Source organism: Macaca thibetana, chromosome 10, assembly GCF_024542745.1.
Source record: "Macaca thibetana thibetana isolate TM-01 chromosome 10, ASM2454274v1, whole genome shotgun sequence".
Classification (NCBI taxonomy): Eukaryota; Metazoa; Chordata; class Mammalia; order Primates; family Cercopithecidae; genus Macaca; species Macaca thibetana.
The window spans coordinates 80,957,872-80,972,476 of NC_065587.1; the positions used below are offsets into that span (position 1 = coordinate 80,957,872).

General features: G+C 40.3%; 1 long non-coding RNA gene across 1 annotated transcript; it reads left to right on the plus strand.

Annotated features, from left to right (window-relative positions):
• Positions 1-308: 308 nt before the first annotated feature.
• Positions 309-3,820, plus strand: LOC126929341 (uncharacterized). Its single transcript, XR_007717152.1, has 3 exons — positions 309-1,443; positions 2,442-2,609; positions 3,306-3,820. It is a non-coding gene; the product is annotated as an uncharacterized LOC126929341 (long non-coding RNA).
• The last annotated feature ends 10,785 nt before the right edge of the window (positions 3,821-14,605 follow it).

Here is a 14,605-nt window from a genome sequence, read left to right on the forward strand (position 1 = left end):
GACAGGTGTTGTAAAAACATTGCCCATGGAGCAGTTCATGAAAAGAAATATGATGAGGACATTTATTTATTTACTTGCCTGATCCCTCCTTTGTCCTATTTTCTACTGCTCAAAGGTGATCTCCTAGTGGATTGCCTCTTAGCACTTCCAGTTTTGTATCATGTAATATTTAGCAGCTTCTCTTATAAAGACAGATACTGGGTTCCTAAGCATTGGCATTTATGTTAGTCAGATCCCGTAGGATGAACGAGAAACTCAGCTGTGTGGTAAACCTGACATTCCTGCAGGAAGCAACTGGTGACCCGGCTGCACAGGTCCAGTCACTGTTGGTCATTGCCCAGCATCTAAGAGCATGGGACTAAGAATCTAGAGAAGTTGGCACCACTCTTTCTTGGACCTTCTGCCACCAGGAGAACAAGCATGAAGGACCCCGTTGAAGGTTGAGAGATGATGTGGAGCACAGATGAACCCTCCCAGCTGAGGCCATCCTTGACCAATGCTATGGTTTGAATGTTTGTGTCTCCTCCAAATTCACATGTTGAAATCCTAACATTCAATGTGATGGTTTTTAGGAGGTGAGGCCTTTGGGAAGTGCTTAGGCCATGAGGGTGGGACCCTTATAAATAAGATTAGTGCCCTCATATAAGAGAACCCCAAAACTCCCTGTCTCTTCCACCATGTGAGGACACAGTAGGAAATTGGCTGCCTGCAAACAGGAAAAGGCCCCTCAATGGAAACTGACCATGCTGGCATGCTGATCTCAAACCTAGCCTGCAGAACTATGAGAAATAAATTTCCATGGTTTTAAGCCACCCAGTCAATGGTATTTTGTTACAGCAGCATGAATAAGACAATCAGCCAGATCTGATTTATCAACCAACTCACCTAAGATACATAAGCAAGGTAGCCAGAGCCAGTCAAGACCAGGCCAAATGTGTAGGTCTTCCCAGCCAATCCACAGATACATAAACAAGAAGGCGTGTTTATTATTGTAAAGCACAGAGGTTTTGTGCATGTTTTTAAGCAGCATTATTGTGGCCATAGATTACCAATCAAAAGCTTAACAACAATCCTACAGGGTAGACATGACTTTTTTTGTTTAAATGTCAACCAATATGAAAGCAGAAGAGGTTAAACGATTTGGCCAAGATCTCACATTACACATTCGATTGGAACCCAGGGATATCTAATTCCATGGTTTTAATTCTATAATTTACGGATTAATTTTCCTTAGATCCTTGATACTTATTCTTTATTGACTAGTGACTTTTAGTGGATAATTTGATCATGTTGTCTTCCTCCTTAAGGTACTATATCTTGTTTAAATTTTATGTTTGCAGAGCCTGGAGTTTTGTAATTAAGTAAATATTAAGGATATGGAACATAAAGTAGAGAGAATATATCAGAAAAAGCTACAGATAAAATACACTAAAGGAAAGACAGGTAAGTACATATTTTTACCGTAAGGGAGAGAAGACAGGTGAGGCTTGGGGTGGAGTGACCTGTACAGTGAGCCCATAAGGGGATTGCTGGTTTCCTAGGTAGCTTGAGCATGATGCATGCATAGATCTTTGTGGTTCAGGATTATTATTATTATTATTATGTTTTGAGATGGAGTCTTGCTCTGTTTCCCCTCAGCCTCCCAAGTAGCTGGGACTACAGGCGCCCACCACCATGACTGGCTAATTTTTTTTTTTTTTTTGTATTTTTAGTAGAGATGGGTTTCCCCATGTTAGCCAGGATGGTCTTGATCTCTTGACCTCATTATCCGCCCGCCTCGGCCTCAGGATTTTATAACTTATTTTTAGAAAAACTGAATCTCTGATTTGCTTTGTCTATTTTTTGAAAGATGTAATCATAGATGAGTTGGATGGGTGTGGCTTATGGAATCAGTTTCATGCATTCATTTAAAGCCATACCCTATAAACTACTGCTGCCAGAGTGAAGACCTGGTATCTATATTCAATCAGGGGTTCTCTGCCCTATTTATCCAGCTGGATTTGAAAATCAAAGCAAACTACATGTAAGGGTGAGGCCAGTCAGAAAGACTGGACTTTCTGAGGTGCCAGGGTTTATACATTTGCCCCATCATTGTGATAGGGAGAGATGGTCCTCATTCCCATTAGTGTTAATGGAGCCAATCATATGAATCCACCACATATCAATGTGTATCCTCTCATGTTTTGATATCTTAATGCACAAAATTACATCTCAAGGGAAAGGCTTGTCTCCTCTTAAGTGCTCTAAATTCCCATTAATACTAATGGAACAAAGATACATGCACTCACTGATGCTCAGAAAAGTGGGCAAAATATAGGAGATGATTAGGTTTTAGGAGTGCTGTAAGAGATTCACGGAAGCTGCAGGGATTGTCTAAAATGATCCATCTTTTCAGGCTTATTTAAGAAATTTCATTATACAGAGCCAATTTTTTTTCTCAGAATCATCAACAGATAATTGGCCACATTCTGCTCTCCAGGAGGAAGAAGTTGAGTCAATATATGTTTGAGAACACCCTAATATCCTTTGGGACGTTGGGTGTATTTATAAAAAGGAGAGTGGAGAGTGTTCTAGAAGAACCCCAGATTTTTCCAAGAGAGCACACAGAGGTAGGTCAGCCCAGAGGAAGGAGGAGAAGCAGAGAGTGTGGGGGCTTCTTTTAGTGGGTTTCTCCAGGCAGCAGGAAGAACTGACACAATCTCTGCAGGCTGCTCTGTGCTGGAGAAGTGCAGTGTGAGCTAGTAAACTGCCCATTATTCCTCTGCCTGCACTTTCTTTTAAAAGATGCTGTTTTAACTTACAGGATATGCAAGATAAGCAATGCTGGCCTTACCCTACTCCTTCACTTTGTAGAGAGGGTAACTGATGCAGGTTCTTGTATGGTCTGAAGTTATTAAAGAGATAAAATTATACAACTTAGAGATAAGGCTATGTGAGCAGAATACAAATGGACTTGAGAATAAGCCAACCTTTATTTGACCTCTCAACAAGTTTGGCTGGTTTTTCTCCTATTGAATTAGAATTGTGTCCTTTTAGCAATCTTCTGTAGTTTAAAGAAGAGGCTTGTCTGGATCAGTCACACCTGCAGGCAGCCTCAGATCATCACTCGTTGGTGGGATTGGAGAGGTGCTGAGAGGGTTCCCTAAGTGAAGTGATTTAAATCCAGGGACCATAGTGTCCAAAACTCTTATCAGAATTAGTTTTTGGCTGAAGCCTTACTTTTTTGAGTGTGTTTTAAATGTAGAACAAAAGAATGTTGTGAGAAATAAAATATCATTACATCCTGTTATTAATACCTTTGACAGAATAATTTCACCAGAAAGTACCTGGACATAATTCAGAGGACAAGGGTGCTTCAAGGGGAAGGAGAAAGTGAAGAGAAGAAATAGAAAATAGAAAGAAATCAAGATAAGCTTTGCCTACAGTGTCTTTACAGACTTTGAGAGGGTGGAAAGAGTAAATGTAACATGGAGCTGGGTGCACACTATGGGAGGTATGCTTCCTATACACTGTCTTCCTTACCTTTTTAAGGGTGAGTGTTACAGATCTACTCTGATATCCTGATAAAAGCTACAGACCTTCTTGTCAAAAAAAAAAAATGCACACACACACACACACATACTTGGTTTCAGGGAATTTGGGGTGTTCACAGGTTCCTTGATGTCCATTCACAGACCCCACTTCAGGGAAACAGCCTAACATGTAGAAGAGTTCAAGATCAGAACTAGGATGGTAAGGGATATTACATTACAAAGAACAATGGTCTTGGGTCTCTTATTTCTAACAATCTCATAGGGAATAAGAAGATTTTGGTAAAAGTGAACATTTATTGAAGATTTTTGCACTTTCACTGATATGTAATGTTTATACATATTTCTGGGCTACATGTCATATTTTGTTACATATATAAAATGTGTAATGATCAAGTTACAGTATTAGGGTATCTATCACCTTGTGTATTTATCATTTCTATGTGTTGGAAACATTTCAAGTCCTCTCTTCTAACTGTTTTGAAATATACAATACATTGTTGTTAATTATAGCCACCCTACTCTGCTATTAAATATTAAAACTTATTCCTCCTATGTAACTGTACGTATATGCTCATTAACCAATCTCTCATCATTCCCACACCCTGCTACTTGAACCGTCCCAGTCTCTGGTATCTACTATTCTATTCTCTACCTCCATAAGATCAACTTTTTTTTTTTTTTTTTTTTTTTATCTCCTACATATGAATGAGAACTTACAATATTTGTCTTTCTGTACCTGGCTTATTTCACTTAACATAATGACCTGCAATTCCAACCATGTAGTTGCATATGAGATGATTTTATTTGTTCATGTTTTTACTTTTCTAGTTCCTTGAGATATATTGTTAAAGTTTTTATCTGAAATCTTTTTTTTTGAGACGGAGTCTCGCTCTGTCCCCCAGGCTGGAGTGCAGTGGCGCGATCTCAGCTCACTGCAAGCTCCGTCTCCTGGGTTCACGCCATTCTCCTGCCTCAGCCTCCCGAGTAGCTGGGACTACAGGCGCCGGCCACCGCGCCCGGCTAATTTTTTTGTATTTTTAGTAGAGACGGGGTTTCACCGTGGTCTCGATCTCCTGACCTTGTGATCCGCCCGCCTCGGCCTCCCAAAGTGCTGGGATTACAGGCGTGAGCCACCACGCCCGGCTATCTGAAATCTTTCTGCTTTTTAAATATGAGCCTTTTTTGCTACAAACTTCCTTCTTAACACTGCCTTTGCTGTATCTCATTGGTTTTAGTATGTTGTATTTCAATCTTCACTGGTTTCAAGAAACTTTTTCATTCTCTCCTTAATTTCTTCCTTGACCCAATGTCATTCAGGAACATGGTGATAAATTTCCATGTATTTATACTATTTCTAAAGTTGCTCTTGTTATTTATTCCATTGCACTCTGACAAGATATCTGAAATAATTTCAATTTTAAAAAAATGTTGGGATTTCTTTGTGTCCTAACATATGGTCTATCCTGAAGAATATTCCATATGCTGATGAGAAGAATGTGTGTTCTGTAGCTGTTTGATGAGATGTTCTGTAAATGTCTGTTAGGTTCATTTAATCTCAAGTGAAATTTAATCCATTTTTTGTTGTTATTAATTTTCTGTCTAGATGATCTGTCTATTGCTGACTGTGGAGTGTTGAAGTCCACAACTACTATCATGTTGGAGTCTATCTATCCCTTTAATCTAATAATATTTGCTTTGTCTGTCTGTGTGCTCCAATGTTGCTGCATATATGTTTAGAATTGTTATATCCTCTTGCTGAATCAATACTACTATCATTACATAATGACCTTCTTTTTTTTAATGTAAAGTCTGTTTTATCTGATATAAGTGTAGCTAGTCCTGCTTGCTGTTGGTTTCCATTTGCATGAAATATCTTTTTCCATTTCTTTACTTTCAGTCTATGTATCTCTTCATAGGTAAGGTGAGTTTGTTATAGACAGCATACAGTTGTGTCTTGTTTTCTTTTTAAATTTATTCAGCCAGTTTATATATTTTAAATGGAAAGTTTAATCAATTTACATTCAGGGTTACTATTGATATCTGAGCATTTATTTCCATCATTTTATTAATTGATTTCTGGTTGTCTTCTATATTCTTGTTTCTTTTCTCTCTTATGGTTTATCATTGTGGTTTTGTGGTTTTCTGTACACTGGTTATATTCAAGTTATTTCTCTTCCTCATTTATGCACTTGCTCTACCAATGGGTTTTATACTTCTGTGTGTTTACATGATGGTAGATATTATTCCTTTCCCTTCCAGGTGTAGAACTTTCTTAAGCATTTCTTATGGGACCAGTCAAGTGGTCATGAATTTCCTCAGTTTTTACTTGTTTGGAAAAGGCTTAATTTCTCCTTCATTTATAGAGAATAACCTTGCTGAGTATAGTGTCCGTCATTGACAAGTTTTTTTTTTTTTTTCTTTCAGCACTGTAAATCTATCATCTTATTGTCTCTTGACCTACAAAGTTTCTTCTGAGAAATCAGCTGTTAGTCTGATGGGTGTTCACTCAGTAATGACTAGATGCTCTTCTTTTGCTGTTTTTAGAATTATGTCTTAACCTTTGACTTTTGACAGGTTGACTTTAATGGGTCATAGAGAAGATTTTTTGAATTTTATCTATTTAGGGATCTCTGGGCTTTCCCATATCTAGATGTCTGTATTTCTTGATAGACTTGGGAAATTTTCAGCTATTGTTTTGTTAAATAGGGTTTTTTTTTACCCCCTTTGGTTTTGTCTGAACTTTCTAAGACACCAAATAGTGAATATTTGGTCTCTTTATGGTGTCCCATATGTAATGTAGGCTTTGCTCTTTATTATTTTTTATTTATTTTTGTTTGTGTTTTTCAAAATTTTCAAGTTCTGAAATTTCTTCTTCTGCTTGATCTAGTCTATTGTCGAAGTTCTCACATTTGCTTTTCAATTTATTCAATAAATTATTCAATTCCAGTTTTTCTATTCGGTTCTTTTACATACATATCTCTTTGGTGAATAATATCTTGAATTGTTTTTCTGATTTCTTTGCATTATTTGTGTTCTCTTGTATCTCACTAAGCTTCTTTAATGTCATTGTTTTGATGTTTTTCTGGCGTTTCATAAGTTTATTTTTATTAACATCAGCTGTTGAAGAATTATTGTGTTTGGGGGGAGGTGCCGTAATTCCCTGCCTTTTCATGTTTTTTGTGCCCTTACTTTGATATGCGTACCTCTGGTGTAACAGACACTTCTTCCAAATGTTCGTATTTGCTTTCATATATTATGATATTTTTCCCTGAAGATCTCTCTATGGCGGTGTTTGGTTAGGTCAGTTTGGCTGTGAATCTGGGTACTTGCAGTACTGTAGTCTCCATATAATTTATTTTGCTGTAAACGGTATTAGTAGTATCTGTGATTTCCTCACTGGCCTGGAGTATGGTTGCTAGTAAAGGCCGTAGTGAAGTTTTATCAGGGATGGGGATACCCATAAGGGCTGGTTCTTGGGCCCCAGTGGTGGAAGCAGTGGGCGAAGCATGCCTGTCCTTGGGCCCCAGAGCAGCATATGCTGACACCAGTATTAGTGGATCCAGAAAGGCCAAATCTCAGGCCTTTGGGCAGCCTACTCAGGTTTTGGCTGTAGCAGTGGAGGGCTGGGGTTTGGGTGGATCCTTAGACCCTGGGAAACAATGGCGGTAGTGGGACAATCCTCTGGCTCCCAAGCAGTTTATGCTAATATTGGTGGTATCTGCAATGGGCTGGGCAGGCCAGTTCCCAGGCCTCAGGTGGTGTGTGCCTCAGGTAGGAGGAAGTTCTTCAGATGTTAGCAAATACTGATTCCTCAAACAAATATACTTGATTTGAAGTGGGTGGCAGCTGTGGGAGTAGTAACAGTTTAAGTGGACTCATCCTCTGGCCCCTGAGAAGAGTACTCAGGGACCAACCAGTGGTGGATGGAGCAATGCAGTCTCTAGGATGCCAAATAGTATGCTTGGGTGCAGGAGAGATAAAATCAGAATGAGTCGGCCTGTCTCAGCATCCCCCCCCAACCAAAGCTGTGCATGTGGGCACTGGCTGTGGTGGGCAGGGGTAGGGTGATCCCAGCCACCCCAGCAGAGTGCTCAGTGGGGATGGCAGTGACTGTGCTATGGCCTTGCTAGTGGGGAGGGCTGGGTTGCTTTCAGTTGCAGCAGCTGTAGGCTGGGGGCTGGGTACCACTCACTTTGGCTCTGGGTGGTAGATGTAGGTATGGGAGCCTGTCCTCAGGATGCTTTTAAATGCTCAGCAGCCTCTCTGCTGGGAGTATAGGATCGTTGCTAACAAGTCATGCTTCAGCCTTGGTGGCAGCAGCCAGCAGTGGTGGTGGCTGTGGGTGGGGGATGTTAATGGGACCCCAGGGATATGGAGATGCAGGTGCTGTTTGGCCATCTGAGGCAGGCCAGGCTTCCAAAATGGTGCTGTGCTGTAGCTACGTAGGACTTTGGACATGTGTGGGACCCACTGTGAGCTCCCTCCATGAGCAATGCTGTCTCAGTCTCCAGGAAGCTTCCTATGTTAGTCTCAGGGCCTGTGGAGGTCAAGTGGCTCTGCAGTAGCTAAGATTGGAGAATCTGGAGAATCCCTAGTGAGAACATGGGTCACTGGGGGTCTCTCTTTTATCTGTTTTCGGCATGGGAAGCCTCCCTAGGCTCCAAGCCAGCTCCAGATGAGCAGGCTGCCTTACTTCCCTCTCCTTCTTGGCCTTATGTGTTTCCTGTCATTTCTAGGTTGAATTCCAGCGTTCTGTCTTAGCTAATCTATTCAAAGTGTGATTACCTATTTGCTAATTAGTTTTACTTTGTGGAGGAAGCAAGTACCACATGCCTCTACTCAGGCATCTTGAAGCCCCTTTCTGAATGGACATTCTTGGGGCTCATGGAAATACTAAAATTTGCTGATAAAAATTGCAGTGGTATGTGTTCAAAGTGCTGCATAAATAAATAAGTGTGAGAAAGAATGAATTTTAAGTTGGTAGACCTATATAGTCATGTGCACAGAATGGTTTTGCATATTATTTAAGCATTCTGTCCTACCCCTTTATTGAGCTCTCTCTCTCTCTCTCTCTCTCTCTCTCTCTGTCTCAGACTTCTTCCATAGGTGTAGTGGTACTATATATTGGAATCAGGAAAGAATTAAGCAGGAAAGAATTAATAGAGCCTTAGCAGCATTCCATCATTGAGACACCAACTACTTCTCTTTGTTTACCAGCCTCTTAATTGCTGTGGTTTCCTAACAAAAGCCTACCATGTTGGAATAGTGCCCTATTCCAGAATATCTATCATTCTTGTTCCTAATTTTTTTTTTACCAGAAAATAACACACTCAGTATTATATTTATAGGGGCAGGAACAGCAGGCAACTATTTTTAAAGCTTTTGAAAAACAAAATGCAAACACTGAATTTCATGGGATTCAGAAGGAAAAAAGACAACTTTTTCATATGGGGTATACTGATTACTTTTAATAACTGTTAACTGTTACATATTGGGAGAAAATTCTTCAAATGTAAACAAATGCTGATTCCTCAATCAAATATGTGCGTCCTTGAGCTTGCAAGACACAGATGACTATGCCCTCAATTACTGGAGGATAAACTTGTCTTGTTTTAGCTCCATATTTACTAAAGAAAACATAAAATTCCCTTGGTAAACATGAGTAAGTAACACAGAATTGCATCTTACTTGCTTTATTTATTTATTTTTTATTTTACAAGCCATTATTTGAAGTTGAATGGAGGCAGTTAAGGCAAATCCTGAACTGCAGTTATATTTGTACTTAAACCAGATGAGTCTTCCTCTGGAATATTAAAGCATTGTTTCCAGTGGTACCCACAGGTCCACTTTAAAGCTCTCTTACGACGAGTCCCATCATTTCGGCCTGACCATTTACCTGAAGTGATAGAGGGGGTACAACTGAGATAAGAACCCTGTCCACAAATTCATTATTCTTAACTGTGTTTACAAATGGCTGTGTCTGACAGTCCACTTTGTAAATGACTGCTGCAGAGCTGATTGTTCCTGTGGCTGTGAGAAGTGAAATGAGGGGTCCTTGACTATATCTAATTTGTGAAGGTATTGAATTATTTCTCTGTAAAAGTTTCCCCATTCAATATGAACTCTTTACCAAGGACACTTAATCACATCTCATGGAGAAACAGGGACCTCCTGTAGGTTACACTTAATTGCCTGGCATGGATCATCCTCATTTATCCTCTTTTCAGCATCACTGCAAACTCCTGGTTGCTAAACATAATGTTATCCAATGCTCATGGGCAAGGATTTCCCAGATGCAATTCTGGAAGATAGGCTGTCTAAGAAAACAAGATACTCATTTTCTTAAATTCCAAGGCACTTTTCATAAGAAAGAAAATTAAGAAAATATGATTAGATAATCAAGTTCACCATATTTTATCTTATTAGTCACTCTCTCCTTCCTTGGCTTCTGATGTGAAAAAATGACAGATGATGAATAGTAAGCCAGAGGATTTGATTAGTAGGTAGATATGGATTATGAATACCTAGAGGTGGGTTATAAACATCTGATGATTATAACAGAAAATGATCTGCTAGCCTTCATCAGATCTCCTTCAGGCATCACCTTTCAATTTTACATTTCATAAACAGTAGTTGAGAGTGCAGGAGAAGATGCTAATCAAAGGTCTATAATACTATAAACCTGGTGTTACCAATTACAAATAGACTTAGCCATAGATAAAAGTCTCCAAAGAGATTGTGGCAAATATGATTGAAGCGTGTTATACCAAACAGGGCTATAGGTGTGTATATAATGAAGTACCTACTGTAAGTCACACTGTTTCTGGATAATAAAAAACTGATGGTTTGATGGCTTACATCCTCTTATGCATTTTGTGTCTGTGCTCGGATCCAGTGCTGTGAGTCAGTGGTAAGAAGACGTGTATGTTCAAGCTATTGCACTTATGCTGGCCCCATGTCAAAATGCCACACTTCTGATATTTTTCCCATGGTATTCTCTCTAGTAAATTATTGATATTAGAAGGTGGTCTGGATCACAGAGAAGACACTGAATAATCATCTTCAACATACAAACTAAACGACATTTCAGAAAATTAGACATTAAAATTGGAAACTTGTAAATTCAACTGACTCAGGACCAAGACTGCAGCAGAAACATCTAAGCTGATAATTTGTCATCTGTCTTTGTTTATTGTGGCAATTGTGCCACTGAATACCCTCCTTTCTAACTTTCTGCTTTGATCTAGTGAGAAGAAATGATATTTGAATTGAATCTAAAGTAGAGACTATTAGGTTCTAAATTATATTCTGAGAGGTTGTATTAGTCCATTCCTATGCTGCTATAAAGAACTGCCCAAGACCGGGTAATTTAAAAAGGAAAAAGAGGTTTAAGTGACCCAATGTTCCACAGGGCTGGGGAGGCCTCAGGAAACTTACAGTCATGGCAGAAGGGGAAGCAAACAAGTCCTTCTTCACATGGTGACAAGAAGTGGTGCCACACAAAGGGGAAAAAGTCCCATATAAAACCATCAGATCTTGAGAGAACTCACTCACTATTATGAGAACAGCATGGGGGTAACCACTCCTATGATTCAATTACCTCCCACTGGGTCCCTTCCACCACATGTGGGGATTATGGGAATTACAATTCAAGATGAGATTTGGATGGGGACACAGTCAAACCATATAATTCCACCCCTGGCTCCTCCCAGATCTCATGTCCTCACATTTCAAAGTACAATCATGCCTTTCCAACAGTCCCCCAAAGTCTTAATTCATTCCAGCATTAACCCAAAAGTCCAAGTCCAAAGTCTCATCTGAGACAGGGCAGGTCCCTTCCACCTATGAGCCTGTAAAATCAAAAGCAAGTAGTTATTTCCTAGATACAATGGGGGTACAGGCATTAAGTAAACACACCCATTTCAAATGGGAGAAATTGGCCAAAATGAAGGGGCTCTAGGCCCCATGCAAGTTCAGGATCCAATAGGGCAGTCATTAAGACTTAAAGTTCCAAAATAATCTCCTTTGACTTCATGACTCACATTCAGGTCATGCTGATGCAAGAGGGGGACTCCCATAGCCTTGGGCAGCTCTGACTCTGTGGCTTTGCCCTCCCAGCTGCTTTCACGGGCTGTCATTGAGTGTCTGTGACTTTTGCAGGTGCACAGTACAAGCTTTTGGTGGGTCTACCATTCCGGGGTCTGGAGGACAGTGGCACTCTTCTCACAGCTCCACTAGTCAGTGCCCTATTGGAGACTCTGTGTCAGGGATCACACTCCACATTTCCCTTCTGCACTGCCTTAGAAGAGGTTCTCCAGGAGTTCTCTGCCTCTGAAGCAAACTTCTGCCTAGACATCCTTTGAAATCTAGGTGGAGGTTCACAAACCCCATTTATTAACTTCTGTGCACCCACAGGCTCAACACCATGTGTAAGCCACCAAGGCTCAGGGCTTGCACCCTCTGAAGCAATAGCTTGACCTCTACACTGGCCCCTTTGAGCCATGGCTGGGATGCAATGCACCAAGTCCCAAGGCTGCACAAAGCAGCAAGCCCTGGGTTTGTCCCAGGAAACCATATTTTCCTCCTAGGCCTCTGGACCTGAGAAGGGCTGCTGCAAAGGTCTCTGACATGCCCTGGAGATATTTTTCCCATTGTCTTGGTGATTAACATTAGGCTCCTTGTCACTAATGTAAATTTCTGCAGCAGGCTTGAATTTCTCCTCAGAAAATGGGTTTTTATTTTCTATTGCATTGTCAGGCTGCAAACTTTCCAAACTTTAATGCTCTGCTTCCTCTTGAATGCTTTGCCACTTAGATATTTCTTCCACCAGATATCCTAAATCATCTCTCTCAACCTCAAAGTTCCACAGATCTCTAGGAAAGGGACAAAAAGTTGCCAGTCCCTTTGGTAAGCATAGCAAGAATCACCTTTATTCCAGTTTCCAACAAGTTCCTCGTCTCCATCTGAGACCACCTTAGTCTGGAATTCATTGTTCATGTGACTATCAGCATTTTGGTCAAAGCCATTCAAGAAGTCTCTAGGAAGCTCCAAACTTTCCCACATCGTCCTGTCTTCTTCTGAGGACTCCAAACTGTTCCCACCTCTGCCTGTTACCTAGTTCCAAAGTTGCTTCCACATTTCCGGGTATCTTTATTACATCAGTGCCCCACTACTCAGTACCAGTTTACCGTATTAGTCGATTCTCACACTGCCCGAGGCTGGGTAATTTACAAAGGAAAGAGGTTTAACCTACTTACAGTTCCACAGGGCTGGGGAAACCTCAGGAAACTTACATGGTGGAAGGGGAAGCAAACATGTCCTTCTTCACCTGGTGGCAGAGGGAGAAGCACTGAGCAAAGGGGCAAAAACCCCTCATAAAACCATTAGATCTCATGACAACTCACTTGCTATGACAAGAACAGCATGAGCCTCCATGATTCAATTACCTCTCACTGGGTCCCTCCCACAACGTGTGGGGATTATGAGAACTATAATTTAGGATGAGATTTGGGTGGGGACACAACAAAACCATATCAGGGATTCACCAGTGAGTAAAGTTCACAGTGGAGCTTGGGGAATCAATGCATGCCACTTTTTTCTTTTAGAATCCAATTTTTCTAGTCATTATTATTGCAGCCCAAATTTGTTACTGTATTTTAGGACCTTGTAAATCTTGCTTAGCATTTATTAGTCAAGGTAGGTAGATTAAATTGTGAAAGCAAACTATCCTGAGATTTTAATGTGTGAATATAGCAAAAGTATACTTCTTGCTTATGTGATGTCCACTGATTGTCAAGACCACCCCTGCCCCACAAAGTAATTATCCTCTGTAGAGCAACTTGTTATTCTAGGTCAGTAGGGTGCTGTAACTATTAGAACCATGTGGGCTCCTATTCAATCAAGTGAGGGAAGAAAAACTGGAGAAATGTGTGTGGGCTTTTCACGGCTAAGCTTGACATTGTACTCATCTCCATCCATTGGCCAGAACTAGTCAAAAATCTCCACTACAGCAAAAGGAGCAAGGGTGTTTAGTCTTCTTAATCTTCTGCAATCAGATTTGGGTGAGTACAAGGAGTAACTAATGACATTTATAATCTCAAAGTAACACTGTAACTCAAGCTAGAAAAATATCTAGCTTTCAGCTTTTAATTCTGTTTCCTCTTATTATAATCCCTTGATGCTACATTGCCACAAAAGAAGAAAGAAAAAGAACTGCATTTCCTTTTGTTTGTGATAAACAGGAGGGCACAATGGCTGGTGTTTCCAGGTCATGATTTATTTGTTCAGCCGGAGCCACTGCAATGCTGCATTCTTCTAGGACGCTCGGCAACACAGCAGGCCTTTTAAAGAATCCCAACTGGCCCCCACGCTGAATAGAAAAGAAGGGAAAAGTATCATCCCAGCTAGCTTTGACTGAAATGAAAATCTGCTCAAACCAAAAATAGAACTCTCACAGGGACTGTCTTTTAAAAAGAACGGCAGGGCTCAGTAGTTCTATGTGACATATGTTGAATCATTTAAAATTTTTTTCCCTCCACATAGTTTAGTCAGAAACTAAATGGCTCTGAGATAGGAAAAAATAATGAACTTTAACTCAAAAAGACATTTCAGAAATTTCAGACCAGGGCAGCCAAGGTATTTGTCAGCCCAAGCTGTTTTCCTTTATCCCCTCTTGCTCTTGGAATATAAGTTTCTACAACTCTATTGAATGACAATCCTATAATATCTTACTCTATTATTGTCCCCCATCTCTCCTGACGCATGCAGTTATCCTCTCTGGAAATGCATATCTAACATTTTCTATCTGTTCTTCCTATCTATAGGACATTCAAGGTCTTCTTTCAAAGCTCTCAGCTCCCCAAGGCTTTCTGTGCATGAGCTTTATGTTGTGCAATTATCACTTTATAAAATACCGTCCTTTTCTCCAGGAGCTCCTCTATGTGGTTGAGAGCTTAATCACACACTGGTTTATGCAACAAACGTTGGAATTATGTCAGTCATGTCCTCCCAGAGAGGTTGAATAGCCCTTGACATACCTTTCCTCTATTGAACTCAATAACACCAAGTTGATG